The sequence below is a fragment of the Zonotrichia leucophrys genome, chromosome 1 (assembly GCF_028769735.1).
Source record: "Zonotrichia leucophrys gambelii isolate GWCS_2022_RI chromosome 1, RI_Zleu_2.0, whole genome shotgun sequence".
NCBI lineage: Eukaryota > Metazoa > Chordata > Aves > Passeriformes > Passerellidae > Zonotrichia > Zonotrichia leucophrys.
The window spans coordinates 14874683-14888619 of NC_088169.1; the positions used below are offsets into that span (position 1 = coordinate 14874683).

General features: G+C 39.9%; 1 long non-coding RNA gene across 6 annotated transcripts in view; it reads left to right on the plus strand.

Annotated features, from left to right (window-relative positions):
* Nucleotides 1-13937, plus strand: part of LOC135445204 (uncharacterized) — a 305400-nt gene that overhangs the window by 197238 nt on the left and 94225 nt on the right. The window lies entirely within an intron of this gene.

Below are 13937 nucleotides of genomic sequence, written 5' to 3' on the forward strand. Positions count from 1 at the left end.
TAGAATAGGCTGGACTGACTTACTGCTTTTACTGCCTTTTTTATCCTCATGAACTTGTAACACCATGCTGAAGATGAAAAGTGAAACTCTTGGGAAAAGAAAAGTGGTTTTCTGTTTTTTTTTTCTTCTTTCAAGGAATACAGGACATTTAAGGAAAATTCACAGGAGTTGAATGTTCTGTAAAATTTCTTAGTAAACTCTATTTATGTGGTTCCCAGAAAGGACTCCTTGACCTGCATCACTTCCTCATGACTAAGTGACACTGTGCCACAGAATGCACATATGAAAGGATTTGTTCTTAGCCAGATCCTCCTCTGCTTGTCCACTGCTCCCCTTGTAGATCTTCTTGTCTCTAAAAAGGGGTAGCAAGTCTAATAAGTTCACACTTCAGCCTTGACACAACTCAACAGAAATCTTTGTCCACCACAAGGTGCAGAATAATTGACCCCAGGCTTCCTAGCATCTGACTAGAGACATGGAGTATTCAGAATGTCTCAGCAAATTTAATGGTTTTTGTTCTTCACTAACTAAACCCTTTACTTTATATGTATTAAGTCAAAATGAGAAAAAAAACCCCAATCCAAACAACCACCAACAAAAAAAAACAAACAAAAAAAATCCATTAAAAAAAACTCCAGCAAAATTTCCAAATCTTTAATTTGTAGATGGTAGCATTCGTATTGTTTTGAAAAATCTCTTAATAGCATCGGGCAATCCAACTCCTCTAGTTTTTGTGAGAAAAAAGAATAGAATATTTAACATATTTAAATTTAATATAATAGAAAATTTGCCTTGTCTTGCCTCATTGTTTTTTGGTTGGCTGGTTGGTTTTGTCTTGGCCTTTCTGTGTTCATCGTATTTTCCTCCTTAATCCTCCTTAGATTTAGGATTAGAACTCAATCCCCACACTAGGTTCAGAAGTTTGCTGAATTAATCTGTTGTTGCTTGAATCCCTGAAGTGGGTTCTATTTTATTATGGAATGCTTAGGAATTACTGAAACTTCAGTGGAGACTGTTAATGAGAAGCTGGAAGTCCAATGATTAATTAATATATTGTAGTCTCTTTTACTTGGTTTTAATTCTGTACCATTGCCTGGGGGGACATATCTCAGGTTGTCTGGCAGCAGCCTCATTATTAACAGAAATGGGCCATAACTTCTTCAAATAAAATATTTTCATTGATCTTAAAAGAGAAATTTTAACTTTGAGCACTTTATTTAGTTTCATAGCTATCTTTTTGTTCTGTTGTTGTAACACTGGGACCCCAAGGTTTACTCTACAAGGTCACACCACTTTGTGCTGTGCATCATTAGGACTTGCAGGTCAAATGCACGTGGATCAGGAGCTACACTACTGTGAAATTCAAAAACAACAGCAAATATTGAAGTTTAAGTGGATGGCATTTGTCCCCAGGAGTGTCTTAGAGTGAAAGTACCCAGTGTCATTTTGATTCTGGAGAGAGCATCTTTCTGACACCTTTTATAAAAACCCAAACAATTCCAATATTTAACCTACAGTCACTTGAGCTTAGGACCACAGAGAGTTTCAGATATGCAGCTTACACCCAGATCTTCATGAAATCAAGAAGAAAAAGGACACTCAAATTAGGCTCAGTGTGTAATTTTCAAAAGGGAGTCAAAAGGTTCAAAATTATTTGTTGGTGTCTGATCTACAAAAATCACCAAAAGCCACCAGCTGGCATTTTCTGGCCGTGGGAATGGCTGTAGGGATGCTAACTCTACTAGCCCCAGCACCACGAGCTACCTTCTGTCTAATTAAATCCCATTTTAGTTTTAGGAACAAAAGGATTCACTTTGTATTTTGTGAAAATATCTGGATTTTTAAAATATATAAATTAGTGTAATATGAATATGCTTTTTTTTATTTTTAGTAAAAGATTGTCTCAAGAATAAAACAATTACTGAAACATTTGGAATACTGTATGTAACAGTTTTGAGTAATATTATGTAACATTCAGCTGAAAGATTGTGACAAGATGCAATGATAAGTGTGATGTAAGAAGAATAGGAATTGGTAGGATAGGAAAGGGAAGGATAGAATAAACAGAACAGGTATTTCAGAGTGCCCTGAAGGAACATACTCTTCCTAAGGCTGAAATCTGTATTCACATGGGCTGGTGGAATAAAAATATGTATTCTACATAACCACATTAATTCAAAAAACTTTGCATTTCTCAAGGGTGTGTAAATTGCTGTAGGTTATTCAGAGGTTTGGGGTTATTCCCTCTGTCTTATCAGTTCCTAATTTTCCCCTTACATATTTCCCCACTAATTTTTGTCACTGATACTTCACATTAGGTCCTTGTCTTCACTGTCATTGAGTTTTGCAATCATTTCTTCCCTGTAGTGTAAACTGTACTGATGGGAAGGCACCATCATTCCTCCTATAATACAGAGAAATCAAATCAAATATACCAGGATATTTTTGTATTGGATATCCTCACTAAGCCATTTAAGAAAGAAAGGCCAAGTTGAAAGATCTTTAGTGGATTGACCCAGAAGCTTCTGGCATAGGTGCCCCACAGCACAGTGTGTGTGCCTTTGCTGCTTGAGCATGGATCAGCAGTCAGAGGCACCACAGACTGGCTTTGACTCATTCCTCTCTAAACAGTTGTTTCTCACTAGGTTATTGCAGGTCACTCATATCATAATTTGAATTTTGAATTTCTGTCATCTAAAAATGACCTACAGACCTGTATGATCTATAGAATAATTGGATATTATAGACATGTTTAATAAGAGAAAAATTGTATCAGTACTTGGAAAACTATGAAAATATCTGTTTCCTGCACAGATCTAAGATTTATTGTTTCAACTAATGTCTGTGTGAAGAGAATACACATATATGTATAATTTCTCCAGTGACTTTCAAGCTGTTTTGCTGAGTTTGAAATGGAGATAGAGGGCATAGATACACAATTTTCTAACAGGTTTGATGTTGAAAAGTTGACTAGGAAAAAAAAGGGGAGGGAGCAGTAAGGGACAAACTAACATGAGCACATCTTCAATTGCACTAGGCAGACCACTTTTGAAATAAGTGTTTTGGCTGTTTCAGTCAAGGGAAAAGGAATGGTCAGAGCTTAGTTTTTTAGCAAATTCAGCCATAACTCATCTCTAATAAATCAGGCTTTGCTTCTTCTACTGGTCTCAGAACAGTTTGTTATATGTTTATTTTAGGGTCCTGTGCCTGTCATAAATCTGGGGCTGTTTATCAAGCAGTGACAGTGATATATTGGTATGACTATGTTGGCTCCCAGAAGTGGGACTGTGGACATGCTGAACAAACAGAGTTCATACTTCCCTTTTCTTAAAAAAAAAAAGAAAAAGGATCACCTATCATCACATTCATCTGTGGTCAGAGGCCATGAGTGGGGTTTACTCTTGACCAGAGGGGCTCTGAAAGAGCTAATTTTTGCTGAGTGAATTTCAATAAGTATGTTTCAGTTTAATTTTATTTTCCCTGATGATCTAACTTGAACAATATCAAATTTTTCTGAACAACATGGGACTGGACTGGATCTCCTGGGCTGACTCTAAAAGAGGCCTTTTCCTTTTAATACATTCTTTGTTTCAGCAGAGGTGGGAGAGCAGTTTCCCATAATAAAAGTAAGGGAATTGGAGCAGGGCAGAGAAGGGTGAGGTGCCTGGGCAGGAAGAGAAAATGAAAGACCAGGAAAATGGTGATAGAGGGAGTGGCTGAGACCTGAGGATGTTGAACACCCTGTACCCAGAGGACCAGAGGACAAGGGCATACATTTGTTTCTCTGATGCCAGAAAACACTTGCAAAGGCCATTATCCAACCACATTTCTTGATTCATACAGGATAGAGACACAGGGGTACCTTTTACTCAGAGTGATTTTATATCAAGGTGGCTCTGTAGCACACTGCTTCAATTCTATGTGCCCTGATACTGATTTTTGAAGACATCCTGAATTTTGGATTTGAATAGCTGACTTTGTACGCCTAACCTTATTGTCTTGTCATAATATGTGTGAGTTAATAGAGATGTAAAATTAAAGGAAAAATGCCAAAACCCAAAGCCTAAGTGTAAATAATGCAGCTGGAATGAACCCCAAACTAAGAGAGAGAGAGGGTTGTTGCTACCTGTTTGTCTCCTTCTTTTCTACCCACAGCCACATAAAATGTGAGCTTTTCCTAAACTGGTGCAGATTTCCTTTGCTGGCAAGGCTAGTGGAGAATGGAAACTCAAGGGCAGCTTTTTTTTTGCACCTGCTGTGTAAATAGCCCAACAGCCTAAATGTGGTCAAAGAAAGGCTTTTCATCCACCATGGTGACTTATTAAACTGTGAAATGTGGGATTGGATAAAAGGAGAAGCAGAAATGGTTATGAATGCTGCTTGTATTTTGATGGTGATGCTCTCAAGTAAGGCTTGGACACAGAGGTTTTGAGCTCTACAGTGAGAAAACTTGGACTGAAACAATTTTACATCTCCTTCTCCAGAACCCTTTACATCCTTCCTTTTCTGTGATAACACACACTCTCTGATCTCCATTCAAGCTATAAACCCACAGATTGCTAAAGCCATCTTTTTTTCCCTTTTGACCTGATTATGACACTTCCAGCTTTGAAACATTATTTATGCTGTCTTCTCCTCTCCATTCTTTTCTTCTCTGTGCCATCTCCTTCAAAGACCCACACAATTCTTTTTCCTTATTTAATCCTTCTGACATGCTTCCAAATGCCCTTAGTCCTTTGCAAATTCTTCCCAATATTTTCTGACAGCTTAGATGAGAGTTGGCTCATATAGTTACAATTATTTGCAAAATTTTTCATAGTGTTTGGAGATCAAGTCTGTCTGAGCAGAGGAAATGTCTTTCATTGCATAATCTCTTATGGAAGATTTTTCTAAAGCTTCCCATGAACCTCTTCGGTTCACAGCAAGGAAAATATGGAAACAAAATGGGAACATTAGTGAGTTCCTATGCTGATTGTGGAAAGGGTGGGTAGCAGCCTGTTGGAGAGAGATGGAGTCCTGAAATCTACACAAACATTGCCTTTGACTGGAATGTGTCCTTTGAGGTTTGTTTATCATTGGCATAAAGTCAGTTTTAAACAATTAAATGCCAGAATTACCATCCCACACTTACCTGGATCTCATGCTGACCACCTAGAGGAAAAATTTATTCTAATGTGAAAACAAAGCATGGTTGATAAAGATGATACTTGAGAGAAAGAATTTGGTCAGATACCAAGTAAAGCTGGGATAGCTGTTTCTTCCAGAAACTCTGTCCTTTCAAGCCATTAGGTGCACTGTGGATGCAGTAGTGTTCTGTCTTCCAAAATAATGGAGAATTTAAAAACAAAAGGTCAAAAACAGGGAGAAAAGTTTTTTGAACAGGAATTGAAGTTTGTCTGTGCATCACCACAGCCTTTCCTCTTTCTCCTGGCCAAACATGAAATGCAGGGTTTTAAGGGACCAGTTTCAAAGACACATATCTGGTGAGGTAGAAGGTGTGTCCCTCAGTCACTGAGCTGCACCCCAGCATTTTCACTCCAGGTCATATAATGCCTGATTGAGTCCCTTCGTGACTCTGCAGGAAAGACAAATGTTTATGGAATTACAGCAAGCTGAGCTCCCCAGACACACATACCCTCAAAGTGTGCCTGCTTCTGTAAAGTAGGAAAGCTTTGATTAATAGGAATAGCACTAGACTTTAAGGCACACTTTATTTCATTGATGAACTTTGAGGTGTCTCCTGCAGTAACAGTTTTGTAAACTGTAATTGTTAACATCGCTTATTCAGGATTTACAGCAGTGACTAACGTTGCCTATTTTTTCAGGCTGCTACAGGAATAAATAACTGATGTTGAAAAAGCAAATCAGGATCTCTGGGGGAAAAAAAAAAGAAAAAAAAAGAATTGTGTGTGGGTTTTGGAACCAGCAAATCATTTTTCTGAGGTGCCTGTAAAAGTACATGGTGTGATGTGACTGTTTTATAAAAGAGGGAAGGGTGATGTGTGGGCTCCATTACATAATATTATTGCAGAGCTTGAACGGTGAAGGGACACAATGAAAAAGGGCTATCATGGAAATCAATTTGCAAAATTAAAGTGTATGTTCAAAACCTCCTCCGTAACAGGATTAACAGCCAAGGAAATTAAAAATTATGTAAAAGGAATAGCTGAAGAGATAATCCAGGATGATCCAAAGGATTTTGCAGATATCTCTGCAATGTTAACAATCTTGTCATTAAATCTAGCAATTTAATGAGCTACATTTTTCATTGGTACAAGTACAGTTCCATGTACACCCTTAATGCGTTTTTTATTTTGACATAGATCTGAGCCCGATACACTTGTTTTAGAGTATCATGTTGGGCATCAGTACACGTATATTTAGCAGTGCGCTCCTGTTGAAGGCAGTATATCTGTGATGATTAAAAAGCCCAGGATGTGGTTCATAAGCCATTACTTTCAGGGATGTCTGAAACAAGTGCTTGAAATCCTGCTTCGTACCCACAGTGATGTATAGCCCCGGCTTGTATCTGCAGTTTCATCTGTCTCTTGCTCTTTGGTGCTGTCAGCTGTTTTGACACATTCCACTTTTATTGGCTGAAAAATAATGTAACAGTAAATAAGAATAGAATGAGGCAGTTGCCTTCACAAGGAAAACACTTTAGGGAAGGTGCAGTGATTTCCTTGTGCCTCTTAAATTGTTCTCCTGAATTTGCATGAATATCCTTGTGAAGCTAAATTGCTGTTTGTATGAATGCAGTGGAGACAGTTTGGGACCATCTGCATCTCACGGGTCACACCAGGAGCAGCATGTGACAAGAGCTGACTCTTGGCTAGTTTCTTATGTGCTCTGTTACTGTGACTCTGCGGCAGTAGAAAGGTGTTACAAAAGTCAATGAGTGATTGCTGCCCTTCCCTCTCCTGCCTTTTGTTCTCTTTTTATTCTTTACTGCTCCTGGAGCTTTCTTGAAGCAAATTGAGTGCTGCCCTTAACAACTCTCCTTGAAGTTTGTTGCTCAAATCAATCTCTCCTTCCTGTGAATAATCCCAACTTTCTTTCCTAAATTATTAATTTTTCCTTCACTTTGGGCTTCCCTTGCTTCAGCCAGCTCTCTTTGCAACACAGCACACGTCCCTTCCTCTGAATGTGAAGTGTGCAGATCAAGTCAGTGTTTTATAATGTCCTAATTACTGTACTCACAGGTTACTGGGTTATAGCAGTATGCCAGAGGGTCAATGAACCTTTTTAAGTTAAATGAGGAGATGTATCTTCATGGGACCTAATTAGAAGGTGAAGTTATTAAAGACAGAAGGGAAAAAGCCACTAAGAAAATCAAATGCCTTCAAAAGCTGTCAAAATAAGTTGTCCATTGGGCTCTTTTTTAGGACTAGCTGGGCTTTGCCAAGAGCTGTAGTGTGAGGATCTTTGTGAGAGCCTGATGATGAGGGCTGGAAATTCCCTGGGGAAGCCAAGGATCTACACCTGCACATCCTTGTGTCACATCCCAACAGGAGAGACAGGAGGAGCCAGAGGGACAGCAAGGAGCTTGAATGGCTGCTTGCCTGGTGCTGGGAGGCTCAGCAGAGGATGTCGAGGCAGTAGAAGCAGTTTCCTGATGTTTCCTGCTTTAATGCCACCCCAAAACCATGTGCCAGGGAAGGGGAGTCTACTGGAAGCAGAGACAACTTCCAGGGCAAAAAAATCAGGAAAACTCCTGTTGGAGAGCACAGAGACTGTTGCACCATAGATTTTTACTGATGCCATACATAATGGGATCCATACGTTTTTATGGAGACATTCTGTTGGATTTTGAAGTATTATTCTGAAGCACTGGGAAAAAATAACTGCTCCAAGACCCAGTATTTCTGAATCATTCAATTAGAGTGTTGCTTTAAAGAACTGTACATTGAATGAAAATAGATGTTGTCTCTCCCCACACAGCCTTTGGCGGAAAAAAATTGTGGTGAGTTTGGAATGGTGTTTGTTAACATCACTGAATTGTATTTGAAAAAGAAATTGCACTGCACTGATTTCCTTCTTTATTAGTGATTCAATACTAAGAATGGAAATCTGATATTCTTATTATTCTGTGTTCACATTCTTCACAGGAGTATATTTAAGCAGGTCCCCATATACATCTGTAGAAACCTACTGAATTCTGTGTGAACTAAGTGTTGAGATGTAATTTTTTTCCACAAATGCAACTTGCTTGAAAGGGCAAGACTCTGGATTTGACTTTCACACATAAATCTCGTTCCCAACTTTATATGTGTTCATTTTATCCTCAGATTCTTTCACCCTTTCATTAGCAGTATGAAGTTAGATCCTCTCTGAACCCTAAACAGAGTTAGGGTTCCTGGTCAGTATTTAAAATATACCTACTTCTCAGTGTTTGGGTGTTTGCTAAGCACAAATACAATCTTTTACTATTTTTTAAAATTATTTTTATAAGAAATTGTTTTCTGTGGTTTTTGTTGTCTGTTTAGATTTAGGCTTTTTTGTAGATAGAATGAGAGTTAATAAACCTTCTGTGATTTAGTTTTCACCACTCTTTGGCCCAAGAACGTATTCTTTTTGTGACACTAATCTCTGACAGAAATTCTCATCTGTTGTATCTTTGTGGGTCAGGCATAATAAAAGGATTCTCCAGACAGGTTTATGGCACTGTCTGTCAGGCTGGGTAAGCAATATTATTGCTGCTTTCCCAAGTGCAAGAGCCTTCTACCTTGATGCTTTGGAAGCGTGGGCTCCGTGCTGCGTTGGGTCATCCATGGAAAGAAGAGCAGCCCAAGGCTGTGAGAATGTCAGATGGACCTCCAGCAACCAAGGCTGTGAGAATATCAGATGGACCTACAGCCCTCAGAACATCACAGAACCATCTGGGCTGGAGGGCACCTTGAAGATCACACAGCTCCAACCCCCCCTGCCATCTGCAGGGACACTTTCCTCAGGGCCAGGTTGCTCAGAGCTGCCTCCAGCCTGTCCTGGAGCACTGCCAGGGGTGGGACAGAGCTCTGGGTGCTCGAGGACATACAGGAAAGCTTTGCAGCCCATGGGCACCAGCACTCTCATAAATGTGGGCATTGCTGCTGGAGGTGGCTGATCCCGGGTTGCCTCCTGGCAGCAGCACTTTGTTGACTCCTGCTGGCAAGCAAGGAGTGCAGAGAGGAGCGTGCCAGCTGAATTTCCTTGTTACTTTGGTGTGCCTCAGGGTATTGCTTTGAAAAAGCAATTTCCTACCTGAACTAAGGAGCAGTTTTGAGCTTACAGTGAACAGAAGTCAAATTACAAAGGTCAATATTAAAAGCGAGAGTTTTGCTTATAATGTGGATGAAATATTCAGAATCATGCAGAGAAATATTTGGGTAGTCAAATTTGCCTGATAGATCTGGAGTTATTGTAGGTGAATGACACCGCCTTAAAGTGGCTGATGACAGGGCTGTGCAAGTAGATGCTCAGGCACTGTGGTTTTTTCTTGTGGGTTTGTTTGGTTTGGGTTTTGTTGTTGTTGTTTGTTTTATTTTGGTTTTTGTTGTGAAGGAGTAGGAGAGATTTCAGCAAGTATTTAATTCTGATGAAACAGAATTCAGGTTTCAGATCCTGTGTATGACTGAACTTTTTCTAATGGAGCTGAAGCACTTCAGCTCACCTGTAGAGATGGCATCATCCAGCAGAACAGGAAACAGAGCAGGTGGGAATGACTGTTTACAGAAAATTAAGATAAATCTAGATCTATAAGTTTTGTCTTTCAGCAAGATGTTTGAGATACCCACATTTTTTGAGAAAGCATGGGGAAATGGTTAAGTGAAAATGAGGATGACTGAGGAAATTATGCCAGCCTTCCCAGGAAATGGGGATGGTCCCTGTGGATGTCACATGTGTGCTTCGGTGTCCTTGAAGCAGCCTGTCATCATGGATGCAATCAATTCCTATTCAGGAGATGCAAAAAAACTTCTGTAAGTCTCCAAAGAAAGAAGTTGAACTTATTTTATAATTATAATGGATGGATAAAGGTTGTAAAAAAGCAATTACTTCTTGTGTGTGGAAGTGACCAATGGAAGCCAAATAGTCAGCTGAAGAGTAGAGTCAGAAGAAACACAGGATTCCTTCCTAAAACAGCTCTCAGTAGATTTGATTAAATATATTTTTATATTGCTGAAATATAAGTTACAAGCTATGTATACTATGCTATAAGCCTGGCACAGTTGAGATGTCTGTGCTGTTTCACATTTTTTTCCTTTGCTTTTGCTAGACTTTTACCAGTCTTCTGCACAATAAAACTTTTACACAGTTCACAAGACTATACTTACCACCCATTCTCTGTTAAAGCAAAGGACTTATCCTCACTGGAGGTTTTTTTCAGTTGTTGGTATAACTTCACCAAATTTGTTGCTTGTATTAGGTTTGTAAAAAGATTAACAGCTGAACTTCCATTTATTGGAGAATAATGTGTAACAGTTTCTGTATCTTCAATGAGTTTTAAAAATTCATTGAAGCACTGAATGTGACCATTAAGATGAAAAATGTGCTCTTTTTGAAGTTATTTGGTTGGTTCATTTCTGTGGACCTTCAGCCCAAACACAGGTTGATTCCTTAGAAGCTTGTCCCTTTAAGCTGTCAGTGTTCCTGTTGTCTGTACAATATTCTTGGGGCACACGTTTCCCCACACATTAATAACCAAATTTTCTTATTAAAGCAGGGCCAGCACAATCATGGTTCTGTGGGCAGAGGAGAGGGAAGACTGCTTAGCAAGCAGTGAATGCCAGCTCACAGCTGCTCTGAGCTCACGGAAATGCTCCATTAGGTGAATACTGAATGCTTGGCCCTGATGAAATGGGGGGGTCTCACTGCAGGGTGTGAGCAGCCCCCAGGGCTGGCTGCCAGCATGGGGCAGGGTTACTGCCACAGCTTTTTCAGGAGGGAAGAAAGATATGGAATGAGGTTGTCCTTTAGCATGAATGACTTGTCCTGAGAAAATTTGCAGGCCAGCTGGGAATTTTCAAGGGCCAGTCTGCTGTTTCAGTGGAAAGATCAGGAATATTCCCATTGTCCAGTCAGAGGAATGAAATGGAGTGTTGGGATCTCTAGCTTGTCAGAGTGGCCACAAGAAGAGTTCAAAAGTCTCTTTTCCCAGTCCAGCACTTGAAAAAGGAGTCAGGGCTCTTCAGTTCTTGGTCTCAAGGTTGTTTATTGTATCTTATCTATAAAATTCTTTCTCCTGTCCTGCCGAGGTCCGCTCAGCAAGACAATCTAGGCACTCTGCCTGCCCCTGGGGCAGTGTTATGTCTTTATATTAAAAACCACGTGTAATGTTTACAATTACTTTCCAATACCTAGCACCCATGTTAGATGGTGAGCTTCTACTGTAAACCAATCTAAAAGTGCCAACATCACAGCAGAAGATGGAGGCCAAGAAGAAGAAGGAGAAATGCTGGAAACACCCAGATCCCTCCATCTTTTTTTCCCTGAATCCCCATTCTAAAAACCCCAAAATCTACTTTTTCACCTTGTGATAACTTCATTATCATTCTACTTAATTTGTCATGGCTTGCAGATCTTCATCTAAGGCTGGTAACTCGCTCCACGGGTCATAATCAAAACCACAGACATTTTGGGCTCTGTGCCAGGGTCTCTGAGCCCCCTGGCAGGGGTCTTGGCTGCTCAGGACAGCCAGAGGGATGTCCTGGGTCCTGACAATGGAGGTCCTATCAAACCTAGATAACTAATATAAACCTTGCAGAGTAATTCTAAGCAAAATCTCTTAATTCTGTGCCCAAAGTCCACTTCTCTGAATTGCAGAGAAGTTTTCTGTCTTTAAGTCAAATGACCCTAGAAATGTGTGGGCTGATGGTCTGAAATCAAAATCAATTCCACTGGTTAATTATCAGTTAATCACTTGAAGTTCTTTTAAAAATGCACTAATGAAGTTGCTCTCATTAGAAATATAAGGATATTGCATGGCTGGGATTTCCAAAGTGTCAGATCTTTCCATCCCCTTAGTCAAATGAGGAACTCCTTTAAGTTCCTTTGCTAAGGTTACTCAAGACACTTCACTAAAATGTGCCCTCTGTTTCAAATGAGAGACAAATTAGTGCCAAATTATGTGCTTTCTCTGAGCTTAACTTATGAATAATATTTTAAAATATCATTTTGAAGAAACTCTAATTGTCAAAACAATTCTTTTTTTCGTAAACATAATCTTCACATTTCTTGTGGTGCTTTATTTTCAGGCAATGCATGCTATTTAAATGCACAAGAGGAAATTAAATGCCTGTGATTTAGTAAAATGTTCATTTAAGGAACCAGTAGTTTTGCTTTTTAGCATTTTCTAGCAATTAGAATGTTTCTGGGTTTCAATTAAGGCAGTATATGCTTGTTCCATACACCTGGATTTTCTCAATTTTAATTTCCCTTGTTCTCTCTTTTGAGATAAACTCAATACTTGGGTAATTCCAATTTTCTTTCTTTCTTTCTTTCTTTCTTTCTTTCTTTCTTTCTTTCTTTCTTTCTTTCTTTCTTTCTTTCTTTCTTCTTTTCCTTCCTTCTTCCTCCTTCTTCTTCCTTTCCTTCCTTCCTTCCTTCCTTCCTTCCCTTCCTCTTCCTTCCTTCTTCCTTCCTTCCTTCCTTCCTTCTTCCTTCCTTCCTTCCTTCCTTCCTTCCTTCCTCTCCTTCCTTCCTTTCCTCCTTCCTTCCTCCTTCCTTCCTTCCTTCCTTCCTTCCCTCCCTTTCCCTTCCTCTTCCTTCCTTCCTCTTCCTCCCTCCTCCTCCCTCCCTCCCTCCCTTCCTCCCTTCCTCCATTCCTTCCGCCACTTCCTTCCTTCCGCCACTTCCTTCCTTCCGCCACTTCCTCCCTCCCTTCCTCCCTCCCTTCCTTCCTCCCTTCCTCCCTCCCTCCCTTCCTCCCTTCCCTAAACTCCAGCCAAGAGGAAATCACTGCTATGCTATAACATGCAGGGTTAGAACATTCCTTAGAAAGCCTAGTTTGGCAGGTGTCAGACAAGGAGAGAGGAAATAAATTATAAAAGAAAAAATTAGGAGAAAAAGAAAAGACTTTTTCTTCTCTTTGGAAATTCTATTTTTCTGTGTTCCTTTTTGTTTGGGCAAGAATATCAAATAACATGACAAATTCTGATGACACTAAAATTACGTGAATTTGGAAAATTTCCTTCTTATGCCTGCAGTGGAGATGGTGGCATGAATCCCCTTGTTTGCCTCAGCTCCCTGGAGCCCCTGTGTGTGCTCAGGGCACTGCTGGAATCCCCTGCTGCTCCTCAGGCTGTGTCTGCAGGGTGTTCACTGCTGGGCAACAGCACCCACCACCCACAGGAGTCCCGAGGGATTGCTGTTCCCATAACTTGGGTCAAAGCTTTACTATCAGATTGGTTAATGTCATTTGCTCTGAGTCTGTCTGTTGGACTTTTTCCTGGCAGAAAATTCTGCCTTATCTCTATTGCCTCCAAAAGCAAACAGGAAAACAATACTTTTTGAGCAATCTTCAGATTTTGCTGTGAACAAGCATAGTTGCCAAAACCAATTGGCTTTAGCTATCAGTACCAGAGCAAAAGCAAGGCTGGAACACAGAATTAATTCACTTGGCCATGATCACATTAAAGTCAAGAGGGCAACAATTGAATCCACATAACTTGAAGGCCTTGCTTGCACAAACTCTCAGCTGGCTCCAAAAGTTGGAGTTCATCTGATGTCACCTCTAGCAAGATGCACAGAAAACTATTTTGTAATTGTACAATTCCTACTTTGTCTTGAGAGAGTTAAAAAAAACCAAAAACCAGAAACCTGAATAAAACACAAAATCACTTATTCTTTCCTCTTCATTTTCCTTGCCTCTTCCTTTTACTTTAATTTTCCATTTCTTTTTTTCATTTCAGATGCAGGAAGCCTGTGGAGTATTTACAGTCCATTTATTAGCAAGAGTTATC